This window comes from Lepisosteus oculatus, chromosome 14 (genome assembly GCF_040954835.1).
Source record: "Lepisosteus oculatus isolate fLepOcu1 chromosome 14, fLepOcu1.hap2, whole genome shotgun sequence".
Classification (NCBI taxonomy): Eukaryota; Metazoa; Chordata; class Actinopteri; order Semionotiformes; family Lepisosteidae; genus Lepisosteus; species Lepisosteus oculatus.
This window is the reverse complement of record NC_090709.1, coordinates 27,499,322-27,514,016: the sequence shown is the minus strand read 5'-3', so window position 1 is coordinate 27,514,016 and position 14,695 is coordinate 27,499,322. Positions and strand designations below refer to the sequence as shown.

Here is a 14,695-nt window from a genome sequence, read left to right as displayed (position 1 = left end):
AGTCTCTGGTTGCACTTGGCGAAGTGGCAGCAGGGCTCCCAATATTGCAATATTGAAATAAAGACCTTACTCAGGTGAGAACTCTCTCTTGTGGCTTCCTTGATAGTTATATTTCCATGACAGTTTGGGGGCTCGTCCGGGATCACAAACCTGAACGCGAACGGCTGCTGAAACTCCATCCGGACCCGGACAATTTTAGCAAATTGGACGAACCTCGGAGGATAAACTGTTTATCCTTCCAGAGACGCGTCTGGAGAATTGGCAGCTGTCTGACGTCAGTAAGTGATCCTTAAAAATTAATAGTTTGAGAAGCGAGCCACAGGGGTGTTCTCACGCGGGTTTGATGAGTCTGGGACTCATATAAAGAACTTATCTTAACACAGACGTGTGGTTTTTGCTCTGCGGAGTAGTTAATGTGATAAGGTTCTAAGTAAGGCACCGATCGGTAAAAATGGGAAATTAAAATTCAAAGACGAAAATGGGACCGAGCAGTCCAGCAAAAGTACATGTACGACAAATTCGGAGAAACAATTATAGCCTGGGTTAGGGAAAAAAATTATGTTCATGAACTGTAAAGCTAGGGTAATAGGTGTAAGGGAACTTGCACATAATTTATATATGATAATTAGGGGACCATAACTATGAAGGATCTTTGTAAGTGAATCAGAATGGACAGAGGAAAGTTGAATTAGGAAAAAGACGTTTCCTGAAGAAGGGGAAACTTAGAAGAGAAGGAGAAGAAATGAAAGAAAATGAATTGGAAAACTTATTTAATGGAAAGAGGAATCACAGAAATAATGGGAAGCTTAAAGAAAGACTAGTCTTGAAACTAAAGAACAGCAAACTGCAGCTAAAGTCATGGCCATGCGTACTAAAAAGAAAAAGTCTCCACCGAAATTAGAAAGCGGTCCGGAGCCACTTGTTTGTGAAATACCAATGTGCACTTTTTCAGGTCCAGAAGGAACTCCAGCATATGTACAGTACATTGACATTGGTCTCCTAGTGAATTATTTGCATTAGTTAAGTCTTTTCCTTAATTGCCTGATGATCGTAAAGAATTTAGAAGAAAGGCAAGCGCCTTGTTCTTGATTGTCTTAAGCCTAATTACAGTGACATAACCTTGTTGCTAGATCATATTGTTCCTAAAGGTTTATAACGTCCTCTAAAAAGGAGGAGGCAGATTGGCGGATACGTGACCCAAATGATGAAGAAGTATCCATCTAAATTAAACCACACGGACATGGAGAGGAAAAGTTAGGCGGCCGCTTCTAAAAAGAGGTAAGGACTCCTCTTTTCTAAAAAGTCCCTTGTCCTCTCCATGTTGCTGTGGTGGGTTCAGGGTTTTCCTGAAGCTGAAGCGAGTACAACAGAAAAATGAGTTAATGGTGTATGTGTTTTAGATGCCTGTTTTGTGAAGGTGGGGTAGAAAAGGAGGGATTGCTGAAGGAATAGCATCTCGCCCTGCCCGTGCGAAAAAATCCAGGTGTTACATCCTGGTACACGACTGCAGTACGGCTAAAGGTGGTAACTAGAACTGTACTCGCAGAAGAGCCGAAAATGGTAACTCGATTCAACTGTGTGTTTAAAGCCAGGATTTGGAACCTGGTCCGTGTTCCCGTATTGTGATAGTTTGTCAGTTTGTCTCGACTGGGGGATTCCGCGGGGCGCGTGGGAGACGTGAAAATGGTTTGGTGTGAAGGGAAAAAAAAAAAGTTTGATTAATCCAAAGTGAAATTTAAAAGAAATATTGACTGTCAGACGGAATTTAGGCTGAACAGGAATGTAGAAAAGTGTATGAACCTTTGGATAAAAATATTTACAGGAATATTTGAGAATTCAACAGAATATCATAGATGAGACGGAAAAAATCCCTGATGGAAAAGCTAAAAGCAATGGCTGAACGAAACGAAGTTGTATATGTAGAAAAAGAAAAAGCAAAAGAAGAAATAGAATGCCTTAAGAGAGAATCTGGGAGAAGGGTGGGAATTAGTGTGGAGATTTTTGAAAGAGCATTTCCCACCGAAAACTGATTAGAGAAAAGTAACAGCATGTCAGCAGAAGGAAGTGAGGATGTTTTCAGATTTTACAGAAAGGTTTATAGCTTTATGGATAGTATACTCGGGGTTAGCCGATGAGAAGGAAGTGAATGAAGATACTTCCACAGTAATAAAACAAATTTACTTGAGTGGGTTAAAACCTGATGTTGCCAACTATAGTGCAACTATGCTTTCCTGATATTACGAACAGTGACAGATGTGATTTAATAACTCGCGAAGTATGCATGCAGAAGTGCGAGCGCTGCAAATGGGTGGTAAAAAGACTCCCAAGGAGGAGAAAAGGGAGCCGCCAGTTTGTCGAAATTATTGTGCGACTTTAATGTTATACCGAGATATAAAACCTCAAAGACAAAACTACTAATAAGCTGGTGTGCAGTTACTAAAAAAAAATGTGTTTTTTGGAGAAATTGTAAGAAAGACGCTTGATTTCACAATTAAAGAACTTGTCAGAAGCTGAAACGAGAGCCGTGTGTGAACTAACAGTTTTAATCTAGTAAACTTCTCTGTAGCCTTCCTAAATTTATCTCAGGATTTAAATAAAAGTGAAATAATCTTACAGTGTGCAGTAACTGTGGGGCACAGGAGCACAGCTGTCCTGTTTTTAGACTAAAACAGCATAAAGATGTGATATAACGTTTTCTAACGGGTAACAGGAGGCTACAGGAGAAGGAGTGCAAGGGTTGTGTTTAAAGCAAATATAAGCTGTCACAGTCTGCTTGGGTAAAGATGTACAGTTTCAACTACTGATGTGGGTGGGGGACACCCCAGACCTATTTTAGGCCCAGACTGCAGCATTTTATAAGGAATTACTGCATGAAATAGGATTTATGTAAACTAACTCAATAGAGTTATGTGATATTGTGATTGTTTTACCTAATGAGGGAATCCATAAGGCCGGGCTACTCCAAGTATTGGATCTTGAGAGGAAAAAAAAGGAGTATAAAACCAATTACATGATAAAGCCAGGGTGAATGCCTTCTCAGAACGAGCTTGTCTAGTGACGTATTGGTTTAAGGGGGGTAGTGCAGTCTAAAGACAAAATTGCCTTGACCCCTGCAGCAGAAACCGTTTTTGATGTTTTGAAACAAGCTTTCTTGCAGGCACTGGCCCTGGACAGGATTCCCTCAGACGGATCATCTGTATGTAATCTGTGTGTAAGTGAAAGAAATGGATCGTGAGCTGTTGTGCTGGTGCAGGAGGCATGGAGATAGGCATCGTCTGGTGGGTTATTATTATTCAGGACCCCTTGATGCGGTGGCCAAGGGGCCGTGTTTATGTGTTGTGCAGGCTACCTGCCTGGCTGTATAAACTGTGAATAATCTGGTGTAGAACTAGCAGACCGAATGAAAAGATTTAATTGAAACTTGTAAATATGCTAAATGGAAAATTGTAGCAATTTATATAGACTGTATATATACATTTGGTGTATGCCACAATTTTGGATGGCAGTGAAGGAATAGGAATTTCCCCAACATGGCAGGGACTCCAGTTAAGAATGTTGGGTTTGTCTCTGAACTGTTAGAAGCTTTGCAGCTGCTGACTGAAGTAGCTGTGGTAAAGTGTAAATCACATAATAAAGAAATGTTTCCAGTAACTCGAGGGAACAACTTTGCAGATGTAGCTGTCAGGTGAGCAGTACTTGTAGAACAGGAGTCTGAGACCCCTGTGAGACCTCTATTGGTAAAAAGGGGACAGCTGCAGGATATTCAGGCTGAGGCCTCTAAGGCAGAGAAAAGGACATGGTTAGAAAAGAGTGTGGTGCTGCCAACATACTGGACACTCTGCAGGCCCTTACAGCCTAATGCTCTTTATAGCTCGACAAATGCACTCTGTCGGACACCTGGGTGGGGACCGTGTTTGAAGAAGTAGCCACTTATGTGGTATCTCAATGTGATGCTTATCAAAGGAACTCAACTACAGTTCAGGTGCAGGTGCTACAGCTCAAAAGGCCTGGTCCTGAGAAACCTTTCATGCAGTAGCAAATGTTTACAATTTACATTTGTAAAGGGAAACCTTGGCTCTTATAATCTGTTTTCCCAGTGGGTTGCTGTCACTGCCTCTGTGTCTACCAAACACTTGATGATGGAGATAAGCCCTCGGTGGGCACTGACCTACCGCTTGTATTATGATCAAGGGACAGGCTGTGGCTGGATTATTCGGGGTGAGATGGACTGAGATCACCCTCAGTCTGCTGGAACAGTGGAATGAAGGAACAGAACTCTAAAAGATCGACTAGACATCAGACTGAAGGAACGCCATGGAATGCGGGCTGGATCAAACAGAACTGTGTAATAGAGCCTGTTTGATATTATCACAAGCCAATCAACAAACCTTCCTAGAGGGATGAATTTGGCTAATGGATTGTTGAATTTGCTAATTCTCTATTGTAGTATTGTAGGTTGTTAATTGAAGTGGTGCATGGGACTGGTGAATAGGTGCTGGACGCTTGGAGACCTCCAGTAGAGGGAAGACACGACCTGATACCTGGCGAGTGGGTGTGGTGAGGAAGATATACCCTGCCAGATGTTGCAACCCTGCTGGGAAGGACCATATCAAGTGCAACTGACTATCGACTCTGAGTGATAGGACGAGATCGCTGGATCTACGCATTGCGCCGACACCGAACCACTGCACCAGAGACTGAGTGAACATTAATTATTATATTGTCAGTGTTTCTGTGTTTGTTGAGCTTCCTGAGGGGGGGCGACAGTGTACCTTTTAAGTGTAATGAGTTTTACTTTGATAAAATGGGGATATGGAATCAATACTTTATCAGTCAGCCACAAAAAATAATCAGAGCTCATGTTGGGATTGTATTGCTATAAAAGATGCTCATGGGAGTAATCCCCTTTGATAGAGGTGATTATTTAGGTTTATTGGCATGGGTAAATAGCCCTGCTTTTAGTCTGAGTGTAACTCAGATCTATTAAAATGGAAATAACTGTATGCTCCTCGCTATAATCACAGTTTTAGGCCATTCTCTATTAGGGTGATAGACAGCTGTTTAGGTGAGCAAAGACTAAACAGTACTTGTATTCTAGACAATTATTAGCAAATGAATGACTTAGCAAAGCACATCTATGATGAAGAAAAATATATATCACAATTATAATCCAGATGATTGGGGCATTGGTGCATGGCTACAGTCTGTGCTAGGAACCTGGAGAGGGTCTCTGGTTCAATACATATTTGTGTGTCTGGTATTATTCGTTATGATCATACTGTTAATATCCTGCTTGAAAAACATGTGGACTAAAGCTGCTGCTTCTGTGCTAATTGTACGCCCTGAAGGGATCATGAAGGTAAAAAAAAATGTAGAGAAAGGTTCTCCTATCTAGTGGCAGAACCTGATGGGTAGAACAATATAGTTTTAAGGGGAGTTACCCTTGGGAGTGATTCCCATAGATGCACATTATTATTATGGTTTGTTTGTTTATAATAAGATGTTTTGCAGGAACGGACCAAAGAGAAATTTTACAACTTCAGCTAGAATTGTTCTGCAAAACGGCACAGCTGAGGCAGTGGAACAATGTGTAGATTTTTCTAAGAGTTATTACCCAGCTGTTGACCAATCTTGTAAAAAACCCCTAAGAAAAATGCTGGGCTCCAGCCCACAGGGATTTACCTGTGCTGTAAGAACTAATGCGTGAATAAGTAGACTGGATTCTGGTGAAAGACAGGAAAAAGAGGTGGTGTTCGCTCAGGTGGAGGGGGCCGTGCCAGGTGCCCTGAATTCATGCTTCCCACTGTAAAAAGGTCACAAACGAACTGAGCAAAGAGCAGGAGTGATGTCTCCACAGGGATAGATGGGGATCACATGCTTGGGACTGATGTGCCCAGCCTTTTTCCTTTTTATGTGGAAGCCTGTCACCCAGAAGCCCAGAAAGAGGAAGAATCTAAACGCGAAGCCTCTTTGTATACAAACTGGCTGAATGAAACTGATAATGAGGGGGATATGAGTAATTTGTGGTACAAATTTATAAATCATACTGTAAAGTTAAAGAAATTTAATGCATCTTGTTATGTATATGCTTTAATGCCTCATTCTACAGCCTCACCCATTTCTCTCCTGGTTAGAATCACATCACTGTTTGGGCCAGGGGGAATGTTTTTCTTTAAGTAACTAACACCGATTATAGTAGCTGTGATACTTGTCTTCCTGTTTTTGTGTTGCTGTTCGACTTGTATTATTCCAATGCTTCAAAATATGGTAATGAATATGTTTGCGCATCAGTATGTTCTGGTAAGAACGCAAGAACCCGAAGTATGGGAGCCTCCTGGGAGTCCATATGAAGAATCAAACTTTTAATCATTTTCAAGAATAAAAAGGAGGGAATTGTAGTGGAAATCTAATGAGTTAATTGATTCTTAAAAATGTAGAGAGCTTTACAAAAAATATATTGGTGCTTTTAGATAATATTTCAAGGATATAACTGCTATGCTACAGTACGTGCAGAATTTTAGAAAACAGTTCGTCAACAAAGTACACTGTTTAGGTTAGTTTAGAAGACAATGTACCAAAATAATATATGCTGTCTGGGTCATTAGAATTAGCTGAAAGTAACTGATAAGCTTTGAATAACAAATCTAGTTTTTCTTCTCTCGCTCTATGATGTAATCTGTTTTCTCTTAGAGAAAGGGGAAGTTTTAGAAAGGGACCAAGTGCTGAACTTTTTTACAGCGCAACGTCTTATAAAAACCCTGTACTGCTTGTAACAAATTGAGTCTCTGGTTGCACTTGGCGAAGTGGCAGCAGGGCTCCCAATATTGCAATATTGAAATAAAGACCTTACTCAGGTGAGAACTCTCTCTTGTGGCTTCCTTGATAGTTATATTTCCATGACACAACTGAGCTGTCAAACGGATCTAAAGAACTCCACTCTGGCACATACTACCCAAAGTAGTGAAATATTCTGGGTGATTAAATTCCAGTTCGACATCAAGTTTCCAACTTGTTTCCTTAGTCTTGGTTACCTTGAATTTAAGCCACAAACCAGGATTCTACTTTATAAACTTCCGGGGATGTTACAAAATGTTTGATGGGGCATCAATCATTACAGGCGGAAATTCACTCCTTTTTTTTTCTTGAGGCATCATATTAAACATTTCATTTGGATCGAGAAGAGGATCACCATGAGAAACAGAACAAACTGTTTGATTCCGTCTTTATTGGGGAGCTGTATCACAGCTAATGCATGTAAAGCCTTCAGTATGCGATAGTGAGAGTTCAGTTATGCCAGGGAGTGGGAGTGAAGAGAACTGAACTGAAATTTAGTAAATTCATATTTAAATAGAGTGCAAATCATCAAAGTGTTCTGTCACTTAAAACTTATTACAACACTACCAAGAGTGGGGATTGAACCCACGTGGACACTGTGCCCTGTCACAGAAACATACCCTGGTCTCCCACGCAACAAACAGGGGTACTCAGCACTATACTAACGAGGAGCGCTTGTCCGGTGCTCTGTTTACGGTCAGCAGTCATTTCCTCTTTTCCAAAGACATTTTCGCCTGCTCTCAGTAATTAATGTCGGTTTGAAGTCTGTTCCTTTTGTCTCCGCTCTTGACGAAGAGCAGCCTTACGTAGGAGACTCCCTTTCTCAAGAAGTTTGCCATCACCCTGCAAGAGAGAAGAGCCATCAACCACCGAGGCAACCACTAAGACACTTAACATTAAACACATGAAATGTGAGATGTTTTCTACTTAGGGATGTTATCGTTTCTACTCTAACTTCTTTGTCAGAAGTGGGATTTGAACAAACATCTCTAGGGGAAACTACAACCTGAACGCAACGCCTTGGACCACCAGCCATCCTGCATGTGGCTCTTAAATGGAACGATATGTTTTATTTATTTCTACTTGATGATAAGGGAAAAAAAAGTTAAATGTAATTAAGGAAATCTCTTTTTTCATGGGGAAAACAAGCCTGAGCAAATGTAAAGTTTAGAGCAGCGCTCAATAAAAACTATCTGAAACAGGTAGCGCTTCTTATGCGGATCAGTATATTCCGATACCAGTGGTTCTGCAGAAGAAATAAGAAAAGCTGAACTCCAAGCACTGTGTTGCCATTACTGCTACTCTGGCTGAAGCTGCTTTAAGATCTACTCAGCGGGCACAGAATGTTGTATGAGGTCAGACTGGTTTGCAATGTCTAAATAACAGTATGCGAATTTAAGCTTATTTAAATAAGAGTATTTAGAACATAATACATGCTCCAAAAGCGTTAATCCTTCACTGGCTGCTATTTGAAACGCATTCATAAATGACACGTAATAGAGACTTATGCAGCTAGATTTTATGCTTCACCATACATTGCAGTCAGGAAAATAAATCAATTTTCTTTAACACCTCTGGATAAAGTTCTTCTGTGGAGCAGGTTTCAGACCTCTGCATACAGCGCCCTTCTTCTACAATATTTGCAGACAGGGCTTTATCACTCGAGTTGTACAGAACAAGTGTGCATCGGTCCATGAAAATAATCAGTAGTGCTGTTTTTCTATGCATAGTTTAATCAAGAGCACTTAAAAGATGCGGTTTTGGAACGGCATAAATTTAGGCAGAGAACTTAGTCTCAGGACGAATCTGTTGATGCTTTTGTGACTGCACTAAGAGAAGTGGCTAAATCTTTTGACTTTGGAGTATTGAAAACTGACATGTTAAGAGATCAACTTGTGGAAAAATGTGCACATAAGAGACTATAAATTGCTGCAGGAGGAAGGCCTGACTTTAAGAAGAGCTCTTACAGTCGCTAGAATTCATGAAGCAGCTCAAGCAGAATCAAGAATGCTTTCTGACCACAGTGACAAAGTGACACTGAACGGGGCGCTCGCTCAAACTTTACAAACAAAAGCCGAGCAGCAGGACACAGTCATGCTAGAGAAATAGAAGAACAGGGGACGGCTGACATTACATGTTACAGGTGCGGACTAACAACGCACAAAGCAGATGAATGCGGAGCGTGAACAGCAAAATGTCTACACTGCAAGAAAACAGGACATTGTGCACGTCTGCAGAACATCACGTCCGAGTTTAAGGACAAGTATCCCTTTTATTGTTGTTGCTGCCTCCGGTTTACATTTGGCGATGTAAACCAGATTCAGAAAAAAATAATTTGAACAACCTTATTCCCATGCTTACTCGAAGGCGCGGTGGCCAAGTGGTAAGGCGTCGGTCTCGTAAACCGAAGAGCGTGGGTTCAAACCCCACCCGTGCCTGTTTCATTTGTCACCGCTTTCCTTTAGTTTCAAAGTCTTAAAAAAACTCGCAATGCAGGGATCTCAATAGTAAGAGAACATAACTTTCGCCAGTGATTAGTATTCTTCCATATCCTGCCTTGTTTTTAAGTCGACAAAGCTTATCTCTCTTCACACCCACCTTCCGAATGATCGCTTCAGTATTGGGAAGGAACGTGCGCTTAGTACAGCCCCCGACTCCATGGTCTGATCACAAACAGATCTGGTGAGCTGTCAGTCCAGGTTGGAAGTAACGTTTGAAAGCACTAAAAATCTGACTTAGGAATGAGAAGACCATGTTTTTTTATACGAGTAAACGATAAAATAATATACTGCCTGCAAGACTATGTCAAGTTCAAGTTCAAGTCCAAGTTTATTGTCATTATACTCATACACAGGTATATGGTATAACGAAATGCTATTTAGCTAGCTCTCGGACATAAGTAGTACAAAGAAAAAAACACAACATCAATACAATTGTATAACAAAAGAAAGACAACAGCCGATGTGCAAAAAACAACAACAGGCAGTGTGCAAAACAACAAAAAGGTAACAGGTTATGTGCAAAAACATGCATCAAAAGAATGAAATAAAGGGATAGAAATGAGGGGATTGAGCTTTTGACATGTATGGTAGAAGTAGATTTTCAATGTGTGTTTGGGTTTTTGGTAAGAAAGAAGGCACTGTGAGGTTCAGATCATAGGTGAGAGGTGAGGAGAGAGTGAGAGAGGCTGGGAGTTTAATAGTTTGATAGTGCGGGGGTAAAAACTGTTTCTGAGTCTGGTAGTCCGGACCCGAATGCTCCGGTACCGTTTTCCATGTCATGCTAAACGCCACAAATTGTGTTCGTCCAGTCGTATCAATCGTTCTAAAGTTACGGAAAATCGGATGCGACTGGTGCAATCAGTACCCATTTTTTCAGGATAGTCAAGCGGTTTAAAACAGTAAATTCACAGCTTCGTGTCTTTTAAGCTTTGTGTTTCGATCTCCAAATAGAGGCACGGGTTCAAATCCCACTCCCGACAATCAGGCGTTTTACCCTGTCTTTTTTACCTGCCTTTACACTGGGAGTACGAGGAAAACGGAGAAACTGCTTAGCAAAAACATAACGGACAGAAAAAAGCTTTGTAAACACGTGAATATGATTAGCAGCAGTAAGGCATGCATTCAAATGTTTAAGGCTTATTTATAACAGCAGCAGAAGAAAGGTGCAGCCTTTGTGAGAATTCACGGGTTTTTATGCTGCTTGGACTTCTTTCAAGCCTATGAAGTGACCCCCGTTTTATTTTCATTTTCAAACTTCAGAACCGAATAACAAAAAGGTTTCATGTGTGACAGCATTCCGTTGCAAATACCGTTTCCACGATGTATTCAGCGACGGGAATGAAATGTTTTAGTGCTGGCTCAAATGCGAGGAATTTCAGAAAAACCTGGAAAAGCAACGCCGCTTTAAAAAAATCTAAAGCGTGTAGTCAGCTCTTTTATCTCGGGCAGTTCATTCCAATACGATGTTTCCGCAGAATAAATGAAATGCCGAACTCCAAACATGTTGTTGCCATTATTGTTACTCCTGCTGCTGTAGTTTTAAGCTTTAATCAGTGGGTATGTAATGTTGTAAAAGGGCTGGACTACTTTGTTCAGTCCAAATTCCACTATGTGAATTTATGCTTTTTTAATATAAGCATTAACAATACAATGCGTGCTCAAAAACCGTTACTTATTAGCTTAAGAAGCGGCAGTGTTTTGACAAATTGTGGTATTCGAACAGAAAATGCTGAAGTGTTTAATACTTGCTTGTGAGCAGATCTCCCTCGATTTAGACAAACTCTTGTTCGGCCGATGATTTCAGATCAAAATCTGAATCAAGTGGAAAGAAAGCTGAATTACGCTGGGTACTGGGTATCACTGTTACGCCATCAGGTCATGCTAGGAGGATTGGGGGGATCAAATTGACACAGAGGGACCCAATGTGGGGGCTGAACCCACAGTTCTGAGATTAAGAGATTCTTGCTCTATGGACTGCGCCTATATAACTCTTGTGCTCCAGCAGTAATGTTTCTGGGTGTAGATGAACATGACATTATAGACTGACAGCAGGAACACGTGGCCCACAGGCAGTGACAGTATCGCTATATTTGGCTGCAGTATATTGTGTTGAGAGCAGCATTAACTTTCCTGCAGAGATGGGAGTGCCTTTAATACAGCTCTTTCAATCAGACAGAGTAACAGGAACTGACCTGAAGTTTCGGCTGTGGATCCATCTCCACATGGGGGACAGTAAAATAGCGATGAAGTAATGTTTCTGGGTGTGGATGAACATGACATAATAGACTGCCAGCAGGAACACGTGGCCCACAGGCAGTGACAGTATCGCTATATTTGGCTGTAGTATATTGTGTTGAGAGCAGCAATATCTTTCCTGCAGAGATGGGAGTGCCTTTAATACAGCTCTTTCAATCGGACAGAGTAACAGGAAGTGACCTAAAGTTTCAGCTGTGGATCTATCTCCACATGGGGGAAAGAGACAGTAAAATTGCGATGAAGAAACAGAAAGATTTGTGCTCGCTGCAAAGTAGGAAAGAGGTGGTCACATAAAACAGCTTGGTGATAATTTGCAGCGACAATTTTATGTTATTTAGTACACGGATTTCTCTTCATGTTCCTTAAGATGTGTAATTTGTATGTTGGTTGTATGAGAACAGTTTCTCCTAAAGTCCTGTCAATTGACAGTGGAGAGCTAGCTGGTGCACATCTTCAAGAAGACTCTCTTTAAGGCGATTACAAGTTTCTCGAACAAATCTGTGTCATATTTTTAAAATAGTTTAGCTAATGAGCAACGAGAGTACAAATAAATTCTCCCACCCTCCATTTGAAGATGAAACTCCATGTGCGAGTCAAAGTTTCCTTGAAGCTACTGATGTTCGTCATTATTGGACATTCCCGGTGATATTGACTAAGAAGCTCAATTTTTACGTGTTGTAGTTCAACATGTGCAAAACATTCGTATCCCCTGCAAATATCGGCAAGGTCAGTGATATTCTCAACAACTTGTGCCATTGCAATTCGTGCGATTGGTGCCATACTTTTTCGAAATGTATACTGACATGCCAGGATCAGAGGGTCATATTTAAAAAACTGGTGCATTAAAATTTCTTGTACTTCAGGATTTTGATAGTCTGTTACATTGTCTTTCACACGTCGGTGTTAGAACTGTGAGACATTTTCATAATCGGGGGGAAGGCCGTAGCAATAAGCAGAAAGTACAGTCACCTTTTCCCAGTGTAAGTCCGTGTTGTGGTGAGTTTTTAAAATTGGTTTGCGATTTTCTGAAATATATTCCATACAAAAATATAATTTGGACAGTCGCTATTTATTTGGATATTCCTTTTCAGTGAAGATGTCTACAGTATTCCAGCCGGATTAGTACTGATCGAAGAGAGCCATCTACAGGCGAAAGGCGACATAACATCACAGCAGCACCATTTAAGGTGGAACGAAAAACACGCATAAGAAGCTGGCGAATAAGAAGCTAACTTAAGCCTCGTAGCAGACCCTTGGAGGCACGCTCAAAATAATCATCTTTCCAAGTACTTAAGAGTCATATTTAGATCGCTTTACTGCAATTTTATTTGATTGATGGGAGATGTGAAGCCATCGAGCCTGTACTGCACTTTCACATTGAAATTGAAGCCATTTCTCATGCTTTCTCTCAGTTTCGGGGCTGCAATTGAGTGTAAAGGAGGCGACTTGAAATTGAAACGTGTAATCACCTTACAGAGGGTCTTCACGACGGGGTGCGTCAGCTAGTTCTCCATTATTGTCAGTTTACTGGACTTCTGAAGAAACCTATCTACAGCGAAGATACAAACTGCACAGTTTAAGGCACATGAAGAGAAATCTGTTTGCTGATTGACTCAAAAAATGTCGATACAAATAATCTGCCAGGCTGATTTACTTGTCTGACCACCTCCCTCAGTTCCCCTTTGCTGTTAGCACAATTCTTTCAGTTTCTTTTCTTGTATTTTCCTTGCTATTTTAGTGTTCCCCATGTATAGATGGATCCACAACCGAAACCGTTTTCACCCTGTGTTTCTGCAGCGTCAGTCTGTATGAGGAGCACGACTTGCACAGCTCCAGTGGCGCAATCGGTCAGCGCGTGGTACTTATACAGCAGTGCACAGCGGAGTCATGCCGAGGTTGTGAGTTCAAGCCTCACCTGGAGCAGCGTCTTTAGCTACTGAAAGCAACTGTCAAGTTTAGATATTATTAGGTATTTGATGGAGATAAATTAACATCAAACGAACAAGTAAAGATTTATTTCGAGTCACAATCAAAGAAGGCTCCACAGCTGAAACGTTGTGTTTACTTCTATTTTCAGCATGGAATAAACCTATACTTTTCCATTTGCAGCCCACGCATGCTGTGATGCAGCTCCCTACTTAAATTACTATCAGCTGTGTACCTGTACACAAATATATGAGAGAGGTCTACTGAGACAAGAGGAGCACTGAAGACTTGATAAAGCTCTCGCATTAGATTCTGTGTTTATGTTGTTCCCCAGATTTGTTTTTAATGTTCTTTCTCTTTTGAAGTTGTTGCGTTTGTTTTTTTTTTCTGATTGGTAGCTACAACGGGTCAGTTGCAACAAACTGGCTGCTGAAATTTGTCAGCAGCTCTGTAGCAAACCTGTTCTCAATTGCAACAAACCTAAAATAACAGCTGCTCCCCATTAGATGTTACTAAAGTAGGAGACTAAGCAGACGAAGTGGAACAATAGATTACATTGGAACTGTCCTGAATGTAGTGGAAATAATATCGTCATTAAGTAATGAACAATTGCTTTCCAGACACTACAATTATTCACAAGGAATTTTATCAATACATATTTTATTAATAAAAGTGTAATATCTTAATAATGAAGTTTAATGTTATCTATATCAGTAGCTGTATTACAGGTAATGCATGCACAGACTTTATTATACTATAATGAATTTTCAGGTATCCCGGGGAGAGAACTGAAGGAAATACATATTTAAAAGGGGTGTAAGTCTTAAATGTGTTCTGTCACATAGGGGTGTTAATTGAATAGATTTGTTGTAATAATATTTGACTCTACACTTGTGTTTCTCAGGAGACAGCATTAATATTGGGGATTTGCGGATACAGATACTAAGTTGTACTATACAGGCAAATGTATGGTTACCTTAATGAAAAAAACTCTTATCATTACCCTTTTCAACATTATTATTTAAGACAGTCTTTCAGAACAGTATTCTCGTATTAGTGGCTATAGTCTAATGATAATGGTGGTGAAACAGGTGAAATGTGCGGAAAGAATTGGAGATGGAACAGGAGACTCATCCAGTTGATAGAAAGCTTGGGTAGGACTGCACAAACACCGTGCC

At 40.7% G+C, this 14,695-nt stretch overlaps 2 non-coding genes across 2 annotated transcripts; both read left to right on the top strand.

Annotated features, from left to right (window-relative positions):
- The first annotated feature begins 9,200 nt into the window (after positions 1–9,200).
- On the top strand, positions 9,201–9,272 carry trnat-cgu (transfer RNA threonine (anticodon CGU)). Its single transcript has one exon. It is a non-coding gene; the product is annotated as a tRNA-Thr (tRNA).
- A 4,148-nt stretch (positions 9,273–13,420) lies between these two features.
- On the top strand, positions 13,421–13,514 carry trnai-uau (transfer RNA isoleucine (anticodon UAU)). Its single transcript has 2 exons — positions 13,421–13,458; positions 13,479–13,514. It is a non-coding gene; the product is annotated as a tRNA-Ile (tRNA).
- The last annotated feature ends 1,181 nt before the right edge of the window (positions 13,515–14,695 follow it).